This window comes from Arachis ipaensis, chromosome B02, assembly GCF_000816755.2.
Source record: "Arachis ipaensis cultivar K30076 chromosome B02, Araip1.1, whole genome shotgun sequence".
Classification (NCBI taxonomy): Eukaryota; Viridiplantae; Streptophyta; class Magnoliopsida; order Fabales; family Fabaceae; genus Arachis; species Arachis ipaensis.
Window position 1 is genome coordinate 98,844,143 of NC_029786.2, and position 12,573 is coordinate 98,856,715.

The window sequence follows — 12,573 nt, forward strand, 5'->3', positions numbered from 1 at the left end:
GAATAGCAAAATACATGAAAACAATTTACGCGGACGCAGAACAAAATGTAACACCCAAGAGCAATTCAAAGTCAAACATCTCCTCGAAATGTTTGATTCATTGTATAAGAGACCTGCACTAAAAGATTCATATGCCAGCATGTTGTTGTTGTTGTTGTTTGTGATGGTTTGACACAAATATCCTAAATCAATTTTAAAAATAAAGATCGTCTACAATAAGAACAGTAAAATTATTTGAAAAAGTTTAGTAAACNTCAGCCAATAAATAAAAAGAAATGAATAAAAAAACGTCAAAACTAAAAACAATAAAAACATCTAAATAAAGTAAAAAAAAAAACATTTATTGGTGAAATGATAAAAATAATTTAAGATTAGAATTTATGATTTAAAATTTATAATTTTGAATTTAGGGTTTAAAGTGGCTGGAGGTGATAACAGGGTGGCGGTTAGTGATGGCCATTAGTGGGCGGAAGAAGCCAATGGCAGTAATGGTGGTGGTTGGTTGGTAGTAGTGAATAAAATTATAGTATTAAGAAAAAAACGTAATTAAATAATTTAAAAATATATATATAAATAAGTGAGTTTATTTGTTTGTTCCTTGAAATAATCGACTAATTGGATAATTAGCTTTTTTGTATGATTGAAATCAGCATGAAACCACTTTTTGAAAACTTAAATTGATAAAAGGAAGTTCATAAAAAATTATTTTTCTAACAAAAATTATTTATAAACTTAAAAAAGTGAAAAATGGAGCTGCAATAATTAAGTAACGACAAACTAGGATTCTGGGCCAATGGAAGCTAAGTAACCATCTTCTCCAAAAGCTGGACAATTTTGACATGGCTTCCGATCCGTAAAATATTTGTGAACCTAGCATTAGTTTTCAGTATTTTCACACGTAAATTTGCCCAGAGAGCTTATCCATATGCGCTGTTATTTTATCATTTTGATATGATGTATCATGTGAATGGACACTTCCAAAATGTCAACAAAAATGGCAAGCACATTTTTGGCATTTTATTATACAATAAACATTAAAAATGAATATTTTTTATTAATGATATGGTCGTTATCAACGAGCTATAACTCGGCGTCATCCGTTATAGCTCGTCCATTTATGAGCTATAACTCGGTCAGATAAATGCTCCTATCATAACCGACGATCAAACGATTCACAAGTCAGATACGTTATCCACCATTTTTATAACCGACCTTAATGCCAAAGCGTAACGGACGAACAGCCCATCATATAAAGTAAGGTAAAGTATTTTATTCGGCGAGTTCGAATAATACGAGATACTAACTTAAGTTTTGGAGTGCCTTTACAGGTACACCCCCCTCCCCCTTTTCTCATTTGCTCGCGCTCTTATGTCACGTTGAGAAGAAAGCTCGGATTCAAGGATTGGACGTTCAGCCACCGAGGTGATAGCTCGGCAATCATCCATAGTTAGGGGCTGATCTATTTCGCAAGCAAGAACAATTGGCGCCCACCGTGGGGCCGAAGAAATAAGTCTTTTCTTTTGGTCCTGCTACCTTCACTTACACTCATGGCTGACGTACTACCTCCTTCCCCATCCGAACTTCTGAGGATGGTAACTAAGCTGCAACAAGCTAATCAGCGTATGGTAGAGGAGAACCAAAGAATGGCCGCCCAAATTGCCGAGTTGAACAACGCTCGGATCGAAAATAACAACACTCATCGACAACAACCAGAGGATGATGAACATCATTCTGACCCTTCCCATTTTTCGGAGACCATCCGAGTTAAGCGAGCCCAACCTGAAGATGAAAACAACGAACCCGACGAGCTCGTGGGACCTTTCACGCCAGAAGTGATGAACTTCGAGCTACCACGAAGGTTCACCTTACCACTGACTCTCACACCTTACGATGGGCTCGGAGATCCAAAGAAGTTTCTCAAGAAATTTCGATCAATAATGATCGTTAACGGTGCATCAGATAATGTCTTATGCCGTTGTTTTCCAAATTATTTAGACGGTCCTGCACTTGATTGTTTTTGTGCTTTGTCTGCAGGTTCCATCTCACGATTTCAGCAACTGGCCAAGCTATTTGAAGAACACTTCGCTGGATCCGCAATATATCTACATGACTCGGACTATCTGAACACTATCAAGCAGGGGCAAAACGAAAGTTTGAAGGACTATATGACTCGCTTCACAAAAGTCGCCATCAGCATACCCAACCTCCATCCCGAAGTCCATCTACATGCAATCAAAAGCGGCCTCCGACCTGGGAAGTTTCAAGACACAATTGCGGTGGCCAAGCCAAAGACCCTTGCCGAATTCCGCGAGAAAGCCAAAGGCCAAATCGATATCGAAGAGCTCAGACAGGCTCGAAAGTCTGACAAAACAAACTACAGAGACGAGGACAAAGCTCCAAGTAGTAAGAAAGGTTTTAAACTAACACCTCGTTTTGATTCTTATACGCAGTTTAACACTAAGCGAGAGGATATCATCAAAGAGATTCTAAATTCAAAACTCATCAAGCCACCAAGGAAGGCCGGCACCTACCAAGAAACTAAGAATGTAGACAAATCTAAATATTGTGCTTTCCACCAGAAGCACGGCCACACCATTGATGACTGTGTGGTGGCAAAAGATCTCTTAGAACGGTTAGCTCGGCAAGGCCATCTTGACAAGTACATTGGAGGTCACATTAAAAAATGTGCCACACCTTCCAGAAACGATGATTCGTCAGAACAACAACACCGAGGGAAAGAAAGGACATCCTCAAGCCAATATGAACAGCCCCGAGGTATAATCAATTGTATTTCAGGGGGATACGCCAGCGGAGGATCCTCAAGCTCGGCTAGAAAGAGATCATACCGAGCTATATGCTCGGTAGATGGCCCCCAGCGCGAATCCGCAGTCACAACCCAACTCCCCCAAGTGACGTTCACACACGCCGACTTTGATTCAAGCATACACAACCTAGACGATCCTGTGGTAATCACTCTTCAATTGGGAGATCTGTTAGTAAGGAAAGTACTTATGGATCCCGGGAGTAGCGCCGACGTTCTATTCTACTCAACATTCCAAAAAATGAAGCTCAGTGACAACATCCTCCAGTCAACAGGGGGAGACCTTGTCCGGTTCTCGGGTGAGCGAGTTCCGATATTGGGATCAGTGTGGTTACAAACCACACTAGGTGAGCATCATCTTTCAAAAACATGTGACATTCAATATTTAGTAGTAGACTGCTTTAGCCTATATAATCTCATACTAGGCTGACCTTTTTTGAATAAGTTCGGCGCAATTGTATCTACAGTTCACCTGTGTGTTAAGTTCCCTTTGCAGGACGATCAAGTTGTAACAATCCATGGGGATCACAATGAGGCCCGCCAATGTTACAACATCAGCATGAAGTTACCAACTCGCTCGAAGCAACAAGTGAACAACCTCGATCCAAGAGCCGACTTTCTTGAAAGACCTGCACCATCAGGTGACTTGCAAAAAGTATATTTCAATAACGATCCTAACAAATTTACTTATGTAGGTACATCAATAGAAGCCGTGGAGTTAAAGGCCATCAACACCTTTCTACAAGAACAAGCCGACCTGTTCGCATGGATGATTTCTGACATGCCTGGCATCGATCCACAAATCATCAGCCATAAATTAGCTATAAACCTGTCTGCACGACCAGTGCAGCAGAAGAAAAGGAAGCTCGGTGATGAAAAGAAAAAAGCATCATTAGAAGAAACTGAAAAGCTGATGAATGCAAAATTCATCAAAGAAATCAGATTTACTATCTGGCTGGAAAACGTGGTAATGGTAAGGAAATAAAATGGTAAGTGGCGCATGTGCGTTGACTTTACTGATTTAAACAAAGCATGCCCGAAATATTCTTATCATTTACCATCCATAGATTCTTTGGTAGATAACGCTTCCGGTTATGCTACCTTGAGTTTCATGGATGCCTATTCGGGTTATAATCAAATCCTCATGCATCCCTCTGATCAGAGTAAAACGGCATTTATCACTGAATTCGGTAACTACTGCTATAAAGTTATGCCCTTTGGACTAAAGAATGCAGGAGCAACTTACCAGCGCCTTATGGACAAAGTCTTCGCCAAACAAATCGGAAGAAATATAGAGGTGTATGTCGATGACATGGTCGCCAAGACACAGATTGGCAAAAACCATATAGACGACTTATCAGAGATTTTCGGCCAAATACGCAGCTACAACATGCGTCTAAACCCGGAGAAATGTGCCTTCACTACTAGAAATAGATTTTTTTCGGACGAAAATTTCAAACGAAATTTATTCCGTCTGAATGACTTTTTCATTTCGAACAAATTTGAGACAAATGTTGAACAATTTTTAGTGGAGATATTGGAATAATATATTCTGTCCTAAATTTGTCTAAATTTTGTTCCAAATTTTGGTGCCAAATTTTTTTTAGATGGCACCAAAATTTTCATACAAATTAGCAACACATTTTGGACAAAAACTATAATTCGTCCGTATTCCATCTGAATATGCGCAATAACTTCAGACAGATTTGGGACGCATTTTGAAAAATGTTAATTCTATCTCAAATTTGTCTATAATTAGTCTTAAATGCTTTTACTATAGCTAACCCTTCGAAGTGGACAAAATTTGGGACGAAAATAGCATCATTTGTAAAATCAGTTTGAAAGTTCATCAATTTTCAAGCAAATTTCAAATATTTATTGAAAACTTTTAAAATTTAGTATAAAAATATTATTTATATTTTAAATTAGTCTATGATTTGTCCCAAATATTTTTACTATTCCAAAATAAAGTTTCTTTTTCCTAAAATAACCTTAATTATATATAACTTATAAAAAGGTACCGTTTTTGTTTGCACCTTTCAACTCCAAAACCTCTTGTTCAAAATATGAAATAATCATCATACCAATTAACATCTTATTTATTATTATACATATTTTTAAAAATTGGATTAATAGGTACGTTAGAGCTTATTTATGCAGGCTTTTTTTATATAAATAAGTAAATAAAATATATTAATTCCCATAATACGCATGCAGAGAAAGCTTTACGAAAATGAGCAGGGTCATTGTTTGCAAAGCACCCGCAAAATGGATTTAGTCATCATCTCAGGAGGGGCGCACACAAATTGAAACTTATGATGGGGAAAGTCATTGTGTGCTTGGCGCTAACGAAATGGGTACTTTTGGTGGGGGTACCATCAAATTTAGTTGGTTTATTTTTAAAATATATTTTTTAATATTTTAAAAAATAAAAAAATTATTTAATTTTTTATTAAGTTAATAATTATTTTTATATAATATCAAATATGAAATAAATTACAATCTTAAAATAATTAATTTTTCATTATAGATATTGTAATTTTATTCTTTTTAATTTGATATTAAAAATTAGATATAATTTTAATTTTAAAAAATTAGCTATACACAGTTATTTCAATGCCACTTATTATTTACTTTGCGCCAAAAATTAAAACTTTATCAAAACCGCCTTTTAGGTTCAGGAAATTTTAGTTTTTGAGTGCCTTCTCCCTCGTATCACAGCAACATACCTAGGTTAACTTGCTAAAAACCAAACCTTTTATCAGAACTGTCTTTTGGTTTCACCGTTTCGTGGTCAGTTCTTCATCTCCTTCTCCCTCCTTCTGCGTGCTCTGCCTCCGGTCTGTGGTTGCCGCTTGTGCTTCGCGCTCCTTCTGCGTGCTTTGCCTCTGTCTGTGCGTTGCCGCTCGTACTTGGCCGCTCTTGCTCTGCCTCCTATCTCTGGTCTCAAACATCCACCACTCCAGCCTCCAATCTCGCACCTCAGACCACCTCCACCATCGTCAATCGCAATCCCAGGTACCAGCCTTCACTTCTGAACAACCGCTTCGCCTCCTGCATGTGTTCGCCTCCGCCGGTCTCAGAACCCGCGCCCCTGCCAGCCTGAGACATGGCCTCTTTGCTAGATTGTTCGTGCCTCTTCTTCTCTTTGTGCGTCCTCTGCAAGGTTCTAATTTTTGTGAACAGTATTTGTTACTCAGCTTTGTTCTTTTTTCCTGTCTTTGCTTCAAGAACCCTAGTCATCACCTCAGGTTCTCTCTTTGCTCTGCTTTCCAGTCGATTTTCTTTAATTAGTTAGTTAGTTAGAATTTTCATGTTGTTAGTGGATTTAAGTGGTTAAGATAGGTTAGGATTAGTTTATTAGATCTTTGTTAACTTGTAAATGTTGGATTATGGCTTTTATGAGTTGAATACTGCTGAAAATTGCTTGATTATGCTAAATTTCTGAATTGCACACCACATGTTTAATTGAATGCCTATGTGATGCTTTGTATTCGATTTATATGTTATAGCTACTTAAAGATTAAATGGCTTGAACACTACTAAATTTTCTGAAATTTGCTGTAGTAGAAATCTAAGAATAATGGCTTAAAACCCCTCGTATTTTTCGGTGTCATCACTCCTCACCAAATCTCAATAACATAAGACCCATGAGGTTTCATTAGTAAAGAGCAAATCTCAATTTAGATGAGTGAATTATAAGTAACAAATTTATTCCCAACAAAATATTATTATTCTCCCTTTTGACTAATAGTGACTCTTAAACTTATTAATATGATGAAATTTGTTTTTCTATTAATATTTAATAGTAGATTACTAGATTTAGTTTGAGGTTTAAGAAATGTTATGTATTTATTATTAAGGCTTTTATTGGCCAATCTGCTGAACAAGTTCTGATGCTGCTATAAATTTTTCATAAGAACTTTTAACTTGAAATTCACATGTCTTTGACAAACATGGCTAATAGTTTCAATCTGTGTCACTGTTCTAAATCCTTCTTTGATTTGTGCTTGTATTATGTCCCTAACATTTTGAATTAATCAACATGATTATAGAAAGAAAGAAAGAAAGAAATACTAACCATTACTAAGAAAAAATGTGATCAATATTTTCTCGTGCTAATTAGCTTTTTAGAATGAAAATTTTGAATTACAAGTGGTTTATAAAGTCTTTCATTAATAGCCAATAGGACACAAATGCAGCAAATACAATTTTTCAATCTAAGTGGACCAGCAGCTCAATGCAAAAGTGGTGCTTGTGCTCAATTTCTAATTTTTATTAGGAAGAATGGAATGAGAATAACCGATTTCAATAAGTTATTTACTTAATGATTAATTTCAATTTTAATAAAGTCATGTTGGTTACTTTACTAGTTGTGATTACATTTTGTTTTTCCAATTATAATATTATGTTCTAAAACTGATCACATAATAAATTATTTGAATTTGGTTAGCTTTTCTCAAAAAATTTGAGGAGTTCAGAACTTAAGAATTTTTTCACGTTTACCAATACAAGCTAACAAAAACAGAGCGCTTGTTTTTCTTACCTAGGTTCAAAGTCCTTCAAAAATACAATTTTCAATGAGCCAGTCAATCTATTTATTTGTGAATATAGTTATATTGATTTGCTCTTAAAATTTGTTACTTATAATTCACTCATCTAATTCACTCAATCTATTCTCGTATCTTTTGCTTATCTTTCAGTCCTCTTTTTAAAATTCAATCAGTGGCCTTTCTGCTTCAGACAAGACATTCCTTAGGGTGTGTAAGCTTGTAAGTAAGATTTAAGAGAAGAGGGGGAAGAAGACTTATACTTTCTCCAATAATTTCCATCTAATTACTTTTAGAGTTCACTCAAAGTGGAGATTTCATAACCCAACATCAGTCTATTTTAAACTCCCAAACAAGTGCCATGTTAATCCTAGTATAATTCATCTTACCCTTAACCTTACCTCTCCTTTTCTCATAACTCCCAAACACACTTCATGTCTTAATAATAACAGAGAAAAAGAATTATGCAATTTGTACTTACACTTCTGAGAAAGTCATTGTATGTGATGCTAGTTTGTTCTTTTTCTTTTGTCATTTTCAAAAATAATTTTCACTATATGTTAGTATTTGTTCATGGCATATTTAGTTGTGATTAAAATTAATTGGTTTCGTAGGGCGAATTTAAAAAGCGAAAGACAAAACTTTTTCAAGTAGCTTTATCCTTGGATAATGAGGGAGATGTTGAGGCATCTAAGGAAGGCCTAGATATACCAGATGATTACACTATTTGGAATGAAGTTGTGACAAAAGAGAAAAAGAAAGCTGCTTTTGGTTTAGATCTCTATTCAAAGTTGGATTCCAGAAATTGCTCAGAGACATCCAAAGACAATCTAAATATTGAACAAGAACTTCACATGTGGAAAGAAAAGGCAAAGGAGCAAGAAATGATCAATGAAGAGCAAAAGGTTAAGTTGAATGATGCTGAGCATAAGTTAAAGGATCAAGGATGTCAACTAAAAGTTCAACAGAAAAGAATTGGTTCTACTGAAAAGACACTTCATGCTTTGTATAAAAAGTTGAATCTCCCACTTCCTTCAACCATGTCTATTCTTGTGGATGATGAGCTTGGGACAGGCTCTAGTGATGATGAGGATGATAACATGAGTGATTGATGTATGAAGTATATATTTTTTCTGATTTAGATTAAGGAATTTTTAGGTGAATTAGTAATTAGTACATTTTATTTTATTCATGATATTTGATATTTTTAAAGGTTTTTTTATTTGTTTTAGTTTAATTATTTTTTTATTTTAGTTTGATTACATTTATTTACAAGTATTTTAATAATAAATATTTTTTAACTCTTTTATGTTAATTGCAGAAATTTGTCTGAAATAAAGTATATTTTTTGTTTGAAATTTGTCTGAAATACGTTGTCTTTATGTTGGCTAATCTGTCTAAAATTCGTCTAAAATACATCATAATAGTTAAAAATCTAGCAGATAAATGCCTATTCAAAATTTGTCACAAAATCGTCTGAAAAAAATTTCGGACGAAATTTCAGACAAAATGTAAATTAGCAAGAAGGCTTTTTGGGACAAAAAAATTCGTCCCAATTTTGTTTGAAAAAAAAATTGTCTCTAATTTAATTTGTTCGAAATTTATTTCAATTTCGTCTCAAAATTCATCCGAAAAAGCCCCATTTTTAGTAGTTCGTAGTTTAAGGTGGCAAGTTCTTAGGTCTTTTACTAACAAACAGGGGCATTGAGGCGAATCCTGACAAATGCCAAGCTGTTACGGATATGACAAGTCCAACAACAGTAAAAGAAGTCCAACGTCTCATAGGAAGACTCGCCGCGCTATCAAGATTTGTGCCATGTTTAGCTTCAAAATCTATTCCTTTTTTCAAAACAATAAAAAATAGAAACAAATTTCAATGGAACGACGATTGTGAGAGAGCTTTTAATACACTAAAAACAACCCTCTCACAACCGCCGATTTTACAAAAACCCTTTCAAGGGGAAGATTTATTCTTGTATTTATCAGTTACTGATTGGGCGATAAGCTCCGTTCTTGTTACAGAAAGGACAAAACTCAACATCCAGTATACTTCGTCAGCAAAACTCTCCAACACGCCGAGCTCAACTATCCGAGAATAGAAAAGCTGGCTTTAGCATTAATATTCTCGGCAAGAAGACTCTGACCTTATTTCCAGAGTCATGTCATCTATGTTAGGACCGATCACCCATTACGACAAGTGCTACAAAAACCAGAAATTGCAAGCAGACTTATTAAGTGATCAATCGAATTGTCCGAGTTCGACATCAGGTACCAATCTAGAGGACCAGTTAAATCACAATTTTTGGCAGACTTTATTGCAGAACTGACGATACCCTCTAAAGACGACCATGCAAAACAATGGAGCTTATATATAGATGGTTCATCAAACAAGGAGGGATGTGGTGCCAGAATTCGTCTGGAGGCCGACGATGGCTTTATTCTCGAACATTCCTTACACCTATCTTTTAAAGCCAGCAACAATCAGTCCGAATATGAAGCCCTCGTTGCAGGACTCCGACTTTGTTTAGATCTCCACATATCTGCCATAAAGGTATACTGTGACTCCCTACTGGTCATACAGCAGGTAAATGACCTTTTCCAAGTAAGAGATCCACTTCTTTCTAAATACCTATTGTTAGGAAAAGACCTCATTTCCAAATTTTCAAAATTTGAAATACAACACATACCACGAGAACAAAACCAAAGGGCCGACATTTTATCTAAACTCGGTAGCACACAATCCGATTTATCTACATTACATCAATCCACTATAACCTCTCCAAGTGTTATGCTAACAGATGTGTTAAGTGTCACACAGGAAAAGGATTGGCAGAGCGACTTTATACAATTTCTACAAACAGGTAATATACCAGATAACGTCGACAATGCAAAAAGGTTCCGAAGACGAGCATCTTTCTTCACATTATTCAACGGGACTTTATACCGCCGAGGATATACTCGCCCGTTGCTAAAATGCCTTACCAAAGCTGATGCTAATATAGCCCTGTCTGATGCACATGAAGGAATTTGCGGAACACATACGAGAGCTCAGAGTTTAGCATCAAAAATCCCCGCGCCGGTTTCTTTTGGCCGACCTTACAACAGGATAGCCAAAACAAAGTTCGGACATGTGACAATTGCCAGAAACATGCACCCCTCATACACATTCCTGCCGAGCTCCTACATTACTCCGACGTAAGTTGGCCTTCAACCAATGGTAAAATTCCTCGGTCCATTCCCAACGGCACCGGGACAGGTAAAATTCCTCATAGTTGCAATTGATTATTTCTCCAAGTGGGTTGACACTCAACCTTTAGCCAGAATTACATCCCAACAAATGATTTTTTTTGTTTGGAAACATATTATCTGCCGTTTTGGCATACCTCACCATATCATCACTGACAATGGTCGCCAGTTCACCGATCAGAAATTTCAATCTTTTTTGCAGAACCTCAAAGTCAAGCAACATTTTTTGTTTGTTGAACATCCTCAGACAAATGGATTAGCAAAGGCTGCAAATAAGGTCATACTACATGCACTCAAGAAAAAGTTAGATGACGCTAAAGGACTTTGGGCCGAACTAATACCTGAAATCCTTTGGGGATATAATACAACACCACAATCATCAACCAAGAAGACGCCATTCCGACTTGTGTATGGCTCTGAAGCTATGATACCTCTGGAGATCTCGCAAGGCTCCATTAGAACTCAGCTCAGCAACCAAGATGAAGCTCGGTGAACCGAGCTAGATATCATCGAAGAAATAAGAGATATAGCAACACTACGACAATGCGTAGCACAACAGACAATAACTCCGCGGCACAACAAATCGGTAAGAAGCAGATCATTTCAAAATGGCGATCTAGTGCTTCAAAAGACAGAAATGGCACGAAAACCATCATCTCATGGGAAGCTCGCAGCAAACTGGGACGGTCCATACCGAGTTATAGAAGTCCTCGGTAATGGAGCATACAGACTAGAATCAATGAATGGTACAACACTACCCAATACTTGGAATATCTCCTCTCTAAAGAAGTCCTACAGTTAAAATTTAGGGACAGGCTTGTACTCTTTTTCCTACTACCAAGATTTTTTCCAAAGGGTTTTGCTTGGAGAGGTTTTAACGAGGCTAGCCTACCTGAACCTTTGAATCCAAAGGATCACCAATGTTACTGTATATAATAAACTCTATCTCATTCTTTTAAATTAAAGTGCATACCAACTCTGTCCCTCAATCATTCTAATATTTGCTTTTACAATCAAAAATCATAGATCCAACTTCATCTATGGTCAAATCTCAAAAACGACGAATATCTTCGCCTGATTACAATCCGAGTATTCTTGGCAAACATTAGAAGGAATATTCTGAATAGAAATTCCCATCAATTAAGCAAAGGCCTTTCAAACACCTCAAATCAATTCGAAACGAATAAAGAAAAAGTCAAACAACTCTATTAACGAGCTACAAAATAGCAACTATCAATAATGTATGATGTATCATCAATTACATCATCAATCACAAATAACATAAAAAGTCCTACAGAAAGGAACATTACAATAACATACTAAACATTCTCTGCCTCATCTTCGGCAACACCATCATCCTCAACCATCTTCCCATCTCGGACGATCTTCCCAGGATCCATCTCAGACAGATCAACATCAAGGGCAAGGAAGAACTTCGCCTGTAAGGCCGCCCTTTCAAACCCCTCAACAAATGAATCCAAAATTTCATCACTCTTCTTTTTCTCCATTTCCTTCAGCTGAGCAGTAACCTCAATCAGTCGAGTTTCCATGCTCGCCAAATCAGCTTCCTTTTTCTTCAAGTCCTCAACGTCCTTAGCATAGTTATCCTTTGTCTCCTTCAATTGCTTTTCAGTATCAGTCAACTTATTCTGAAGCTTGAAAACAACACTTTTGCTCTTACTCAATTCCTCTTTCATCACCAAAAACTCATCTTTCTCCACAGCCACTTTCTTATGCCTCAGCTCCTGGCTACGCCTTAAACTGGCTAACCTCAAACCAACAACCTACAAACCATGACAACAACAAGAAAAAATATAACACTGTCTTACTAATAAAAGTAGGATCAAAAGTACACATAAAGGGAGACCTTACCTGCATGTATTTCCCGACAGCTATTTCACCAACCTCATTCGCAAGGGATACATCAGCTTCAGATTGACAATGCTCATCCTCATC